Source organism: Triticum dicoccoides, chromosome 7B (genome assembly GCF_002162155.2).
Source record: "Triticum dicoccoides isolate Atlit2015 ecotype Zavitan chromosome 7B, WEW_v2.0, whole genome shotgun sequence".
Taxonomy (NCBI): domain Eukaryota; kingdom Viridiplantae; phylum Streptophyta; class Magnoliopsida; order Poales; family Poaceae; genus Triticum; species Triticum dicoccoides.
In genome coordinates, this window is record NC_041393.1 from 536,925,633 (window position 1) to 536,933,551 (window position 7,919).

Genomic DNA, 7,919 nt, shown 5'->3' on the forward strand with positions numbered 1-7,919 from the left:
CATCGTAGTGGCCCCGCTCGCCTCCGCCCCCGACCGGCGCCGTCCCGGCCGGGTCCGCCCCGCGCTCTGCCTTCGCAGCTCCCTTCGGCCGCCTCCTTCTTCTTCTTCCCTGACACGAGCTCCGGCCATCCTCGTGGATCGCGCCAGATCCAGATCTGGAACTGCCTGAGGTTGATCCCGAAAATCCCTAAGTCCCCAGATTCCAGTATTTTCATGCCATGTTCACCGTATCGTATCTCTGCATCCGTAGCTCCGTTTCGTGCATGTAATATGTCAAATTGTTCGACTCAAAGAGTACATCATTTCATTCCATTGCATCATGTTCATTTGAGGTCATCTTGATGCCTGAATCATCGTTGTAAGAGTGCTTCATAATGTTTTCTGCTGTCTGTTATCAGAATGAGCTCTTTTGTCATTTTTTCCATGATTGATGTGTGCATCCTATGAGGTTGATGTCTTCATGTGTTTTGATCTATGCCATGTATTCTTTACAGAGGTGCTTACCACGTATTTTTGTGATCAATATGGTGACTAGCACAAGCATGCAAACTAGGCTTCGTGATATTGTTGTTTTCAGTCCCTGTTCTGCTGTTATTTTGATGCCATGTAAACTTGATGCTACAGAGAGATCCATGCATATTTTGAGATACTTCAGTAAGGATGTTTTGAACATGTGGTTATTGTCTATCCATTAGTGCCTCTTGGTGCAATTATGGAGTAGTCTAGCATGTCATTTTCATGCTCTACTTTTGCTTCAAAATGTTTCCTGGCAGATTGTTTACTTGTTATTCAATTTAGCCAAGGTTGTTGTAGTTGATCCTTGCATGCTATGAACTTGTTCTTGCCTTGGTTTGTTACACAAACATGTATTCTTGCTTATGCTATGCTTATCTTGTCATGCAATGACTTGTGGTGATTGATTCGAGCTTGTTAAGTAGGGTACATGATGTTGCTGTTTTGCTAGGCTGAATTTGTTATTCCGTGATGCGATGTAAACCTGCTCCTACTAATCATTCTATGCATAATCTGAAGATGTTCTATAAACATGTTTTGATCTACATGTCATCCTCTATCCATCCATGCCCCTGGTTGCATTTATATCTTGCTGTAGCTTGTTCATATCTTGCTCCAAAGTTGCTTGATAATGTTGCTGTCAGCCTGTTAACATTAAGTTCAGTTGATGCCATGTATTTTCCTAGTGATCCATGCACCCTATGGCCTTGCTCTTGCCATGCTTAGCTTCACAAACATGCCTTCTTACTGTTGGGTGCCTTGCCATGCCATGTTTTGCTCTGCGATGAGTGGTACAAGCTCATCTACATGCCTTCATAATTATGTTCCTGCCATGTATGAATCTGTATTATAACTTGCAATGTTTACGTGGGTGCCATCATATTTTCTGATCCTTTTTGGCTTATGGTCAGTAAGGGACTTTTGATCTATGCATTTAGTAGATTCATGCCATGCCTTTGTTTGCCATGATAAGTTCCTGTAACATGTTCTTTGATAGCTCTAAACATTGCATCGTGATGTTATTTTCTGCAAAGTCTGAAATTGTTATAACTTGCAATCTTACCATGTGTGTTTGAGCATGTTCTAGTGAGTTCTGGAGATAGTTCAGTGTTCATGTTTTGTTGTGCTTTACCTGTACATCATGTCCATGCCTTTTGTTTTCTTGTTGAGGTCCTGTAGCATGTCGTTTTGGTGCTTGTAATATGCCTAGTTGCTGTTTTGGACAGCTTGTCCTTTAAACTTGTATAGAGTGCATGTGTTGAACCGTTGCTCCGTTTTGAGTGTGCTCTATATGAAACTTGCTTGATTTTGCATGTAGTTTCATATTATCATGTTGCATCCTTGTTTTGAGGTGTTTGCTTGATGTTTGAGTGCATTTTGCATCAATGCCATGTTTATCTTGCTTTGCTCATATCTTCTAGGCCGTAGCTCCGAACTAAATGAACTTTATATGTAACTTGACTAGATTTTCGTGTAGATCATCTTGGTGTATCTTAACTTGATGTTTAACAACTTGAACATAAGGTTTATTCATATCTGGACCAATTTCGAAATATGCATATGAGGACTTACCGGAATTGTTATATGTTGTTCCCGACCTCATTTAAACTTGCCTTGACGTGTTGCTCTTGTTTGCATCATCTCTTGCCATGAGTAGCTTCATGTAGCTTTGTCATGCATCATGCTTGTTGTGAATTATGTCATGTTCATGTGTGGTGTGTTTACTATGTTGTGTGCTTCTTTTCGATAGTTCATGTTTCGTTGCGATCGTGAGGATTCGTTCGTCTACGCTTGGTTCGGCTTCATCCGTTTGTCTTATTCATGGACTCGTTCTTCTTCCTTGCGGGATTTCAAGAAAGATGACCGCTACCTTGGATCTCACTACTATCATTGCTATGCTATTTGCTTCGTTCTATCGCTATGCTGCGTTACCTATCATTTGCTCTTCAAGCCATCCCAAATTGCCATGAACCTCTAACCTTTGACACCTTTCCTATGCAAACCGTTGTTTCGCTATGTTACCTCTTTTGCTCAGCCCCTCTTATAGCGTTTCTAGTTGCAGGTGAAGTTGAAGATTGCTCCATGGTGGACAGGATTTTGGTTGGGATATCACAATATCTCTTATATTATTAATGCATCTATATATTTGATAAAGGGTGGAAGGCTCGGCCTTATGCCTGGTGTTTTGTTCCACTCTTGCCGCCCTAGTTTCCGTCATACCGGTGTTATGTTCCCGGATTTTGCATTCCTTACGCGGTCGGATGATTTCTGGGACCCCCTTGACAGTTCGCTTTGAATAAAACTCCTCCAGCAAGGCCCAACATTGCTTTTACCATTTGCCTCACCACCACCTACTTTTCCCTTGGGAGTCGCTCTCTCGAGGGTCATCTTTATTACAGCCCCCCCGGGCCAGTGCTTGTCTAAGTGTTGGTCCAAACTAGAGCACCGTGCGGGGCCATCCCTTGGCAACTTGGGTTACGTCGGTTCCTGTACGCTTCGCTTATCCGGTGTTGCCCTGAGAACGAGATATGTGCAGCTCCTATCGGGATTGTCGATGCATCAGGCGGTCTTGCTGGTCTTGTTTTACCATTGTCGAAATGTCTTGTAAACCGGGATTCCAAGTCTGATCGGGTCTTCCTGGGAGAAGGTCTATTCCTTCGTTGATCGCGAGAGCTTGTCATGGGCTAAGTTGGGACACCCCTGCAGGGTATAATCTTTCGAAAGCCGTGCCTGCGGTTGTAGGCAGATGGGAATTTGTTAATGTCCGGTTGTAGATAACTTGACAACAGATCCGAATTAAAACGCATCAACCGTGTGTGTAGCCGTGATGGTCTCTTCTCGGCGGAGTCCGGGAAGTGAACACGGTTTCTGGGTTATGTTTGACGTAAGTAGGAGTTCAGGATCACTTCTTGATCATTACTAGTTGACGACCGCTCTGCTTGCTCCCTTCTCGCTTTTATTTGCGTATGTTAGCCACCATATCATGCTTAGTCGCTGCTGCAGCCTCACCACTTTACCCCTTCCTTTCCCTTTAAGCTTTGCTAGTCTTGATACCCATGGTAATGGGATTTCTGAGTCCTCGTGGCTCACAGATTACTACAACAACAGTTCCAGGTACAGGTTGTGCGATGATCATGACGCGAGAGCGATGCTTTCTTGCGTTGAGTTCTTCTTCTGCTTCTTCAATCAGGGGATAGGTTCCAGGTCGGCAGCCTGGGCTAGCAGGGTGGATGTCGTTTGAGTTTATGTTTGTGTTTCATCCGTAGTCGGATGATGCTCTGATGTATTGTGATGTTGTATTTGTGTGGCATTCTATGCCTCTTGTATGTATCCCCATCTATTATGTAAGGTTGATGTAATGATATCCACCTTGCAAAAGCGTTTCAATATGCGGGTCTATCCTTGGTGGGACCTTCGAGTTCCTTTTGGATAGGGTCGCATATTGGGCGTGACAATAGGCCTCACTAGTGGCTTCTCTCAAGATAGCATAAGTATTACGGTGGGTGAACAAATTACTGTCGAGCAATTGATAGAAAAGTGCATAGTTATGAGAATATCTTGGCATGATCATGTATATAGGCATCACATCAGCAACAAGTAGACCGACTCCTGCTTGCATCTACTACTATTACTCCACACATCGACGCTATCCAGCATGCATCTAGAATATTAAGTTCATAAGAACAGAGTAACGCATTAGGCAAGATGACATGATGTAGATGGATAAACTCAAACAATATGATATAAACCCCATCTTTTTATCCTTGATGGCAACAATACAATACGTGCCTTGCTGCCCCTGCTGTCACTGCGAAAGGACACTGCAAGATTGAACCCAAAGCTAAGCACTTCTCCCATTGCAAGAAAGATCAATCTAGTAGGCCAAGCCAAACAGATAATTCGAAGAGACTTGCAAAGATAACTGATACGTCCATTTTGCATCATGCTTTTATATCAATATTTATTGCATTATGGGCTATTATTACACATTATATCTCAATACTTATGGCTATTCTCTCTTATTTTACAAGGTTTGCCATGAAGAGGGGGAATGCCGACAGCTGGAATTCTGGCTGAAAAAGGAGCAAACATTGGAAACCTATTCTGCACAACTCCAAAAGCCCCGAAACTCCACGAAACCACCTTTTGGATTTATTAAGAATTTATGAGCGAAAGAAATAGGCCAGGGAGCCCACACCCTGTCCAAGAGACAGGGGGCGCCCCCTATAGGGCGTGCCCCTATCTCCTGGGCCCCCTGGTGGGCTTCCGGCGACCATCTTCTGCTATATGAAGGTTTTGTCCTGGAAAAATTCGTGGGCAAGCTTACGGGACGAAACTCCGCCGCCACGAGGCGGAACCTTGGTGGAATCAATCTAGGGCTCTGGCGGAGCTGTTCTACAGGGGACACTTCCCTTCGGGAGGGGGAAATCATCACCAACGTCATCACCAACGATCCTCTCATCGGGAGGGGGTCAATCTCCATCAACATCTTCACCAGCACCATCTCCTCTCAAATCCTAGTTCATCTCTTGTATCCAAAATCACAAATTGGTACCTGTGGGTTGCTAGTAGTGTTGATTACTCCTTGTAGTTGATACTTATTGGTTTACTTCGTGGAAGATTATATGTTCACATCCTCAATGCATATTATTACACCTCTAATTATGAATATGTTTATGCTTTGTGAGTAGTTACTTTAGTTCCTGAGGACATGGGTGAAGTCTTGCTATTAGTAGTCATGTGAATTTGGTATTCGTTCGATATTTTGATGAGATGTATGTTGTCTCTCCTCTAGTGGTGTTATGTGAACGTCGACTACATGACACGTCACCATTATTTGGGCCTAGAGGAAGGCATAGGGAAGTAATAAGTAGATGATGGGTTGCTAGAGTGACAGAAGCTTAAACCCTAGTTCATGAGTTGCTTTGTTAGGGGTTGATATGGACCCATATGTTTAATGTCGTGGTTAGGTTTACCTTAATACTCCTTTTTGTAGTTGTGGATGCTTGCAATAGGGGTTAATCATAAGTGGGATGCTTGTCCAAGTTAGGGCAGTACCCAAGTGTCGGTCCACCCACATATGAAATTATCAAAGTACCGAACGAGAATCTTATGAACGTGATGAAACTAGCTTGACGATAATTCCCAATGTGTCCTCGGGAGCTCCTTCATTATTATTAGAATTTGTCCAGGCTTATCCTTTGCTACATAAAGGATTGGGCCACCTTGCTGCACCTCATTTACTTTATTTACTTTTGCTCGTTACTATTTATCTTATCACAAAACTATCTATCACCTACTATTTCAGTGCTTGTAGAGAAAACCTTACTGAAAACCGCTTATCATTTCCTTCTGCTCCTCGTTGGGTTCGACACTCTTACTTATCGAAAGGACTACGATAGATCCCCTACACTTGTGAGTCATCAAGACTCTTTTCTGGCGCCGTTGCCGGGGAGCGTAGCGCTCTTGGTGAGTGGAACTTGGTAAGGAAACAATTATATAGTGTGCTGAAATTTTCTGTTACTTGTCACTATGGAAACTAATCCTTTGAGTGGCTTGTTTGGGGTATCTTCACCCCAACCAGAGGAGCAAAGAGATGTTCCTCAACCTACTGAACTTTATGAAAATATTCACTTTGAGATTCCTTCGGGTATGATAGAAAAACTGCTAGCTAATCCTTTTGCAGGAGACAGAACTTTGCATCCCGACTTACACCTTATCTTTGTGGATGAAGTTTGTGGATTATTTAAGCTTGCAGGTATTCCCGATGATGTTGTCAAAAGGAAGGTCTTCCCTTTATCTTTGAAGGGAGATGCAATGACATGGTATAGGCTGTGTGATGATACAAGATCTTGGAATTATAAGCGATTGAAACTGGAATTTCACCAGAAGTTCTATCCTATGCATCTTGTTCATTGTGATCGTAATTACATATATAATTTCTGGCCTCGCGAAGGAGAAATCATCGCTCAAGCTTGGGGGAGGCTTAAGTCAATGTTATATTCATGCCCCAATCATGAGCTCTCTCGGGAAATGATTATTCAAAATTTTTATGCTTGGCTTTCTCTTGATAATCGCAACCTGCTCGATACTTCCTGTACTGGTTCCTAAAAGCTGAAGACTATTGATTCAAATGGGACTTATTGGAAAGAATTAAACGCAACTCTGAAGATTGGGGTTCCGACGATGGTAAGGAGTCAGGTATGACACATAAATTTGATTGTGTTAAATCTTTTATGGATACCGATGCTTTCCGTGGATTTAGCTCTAAGTATGGACTTGACTATGAGATAGTAGCTACTTTTTGTGAAACTTTTGCTGCTCATGTTGATCTCCCTAAAGAGAAGTGGTTTAAATATAATCCTCCTGTTGAAGTGAAAGTAGTTGCACCTATTACAGTCGAAGAAAAGACTATTACATATAGTGATCCTATTATTCCTACTACTTATGTTGAAAAACATCCTTTTCCTGTTAGGATAAAAGATCATGTTAAAGCTTCGACCGTTGTTTGTAAGAGTAATACTAGGACTTATACACCCCCTGAGCAAATTAATGTTGAACCTAGTATTGCTATGATTAAAGATCTCCTCGATGAAGACTTAGATGGGCTTGTTATTTCTTTCGTGGATGAAACTGCTAATATTGCTAGACCCGATACTAAGACACGTAGACCTGTTGTAGGCACGCCTATTATTTCTGTTAAAATAGGAGATCATTGTTATCATGGCTTATGTGATATGGGTGCTAGTGCTAATGCTATACCTTACAATCTTTATAAAGAAATTATGCACGATATTGCACCTGTTGAATTAGAAGATATTGATGTTACTATTAAGCTTGCTAATAGGGACACCATTAAACCTATTGGGATTTTTAGATATCTTGAAGTCTTGTGTGGAAAGATTAAATACCCTGCTGATTTTCTTGTTCTTGCTTCCCCACAAGATAATTTTTGTCCCATTATTTTTGGTAGACCTTTCTTGCATACTGCTAGTGCTAAGATTGATTGTGAAAAGAATATTGTCACTGTTGGTATAGATGGTATGTCTCATGATTTTGATTTTGCTAAGTTTAGTAGACAACCTCGTGAAAAGGAACCATCTAGTAAGGATGAGATTATTGGTCTTGCTTCTATTGCTGTTCCTCCAACTGATCCGTTAGAACAATATTTGCTAGACCATGAAAACGATATGTTTATGAAGGAAAGGGAAGAAATAGATGAAGTGTTCCTTAAACAAGAACCTATGCTAAAACATAATCTTCCCGTTGAAATTCTTGGGGATCCCCCTCCACCCAAGGGTGATCCCGTGTTTGAACTCAAACCCTTACCTGATAATCTCAAGTATGCTTATCTTGATGAAAAAGAAATATATCCTGTTATTATTAGTGCTAACCTTTCAGAGAAA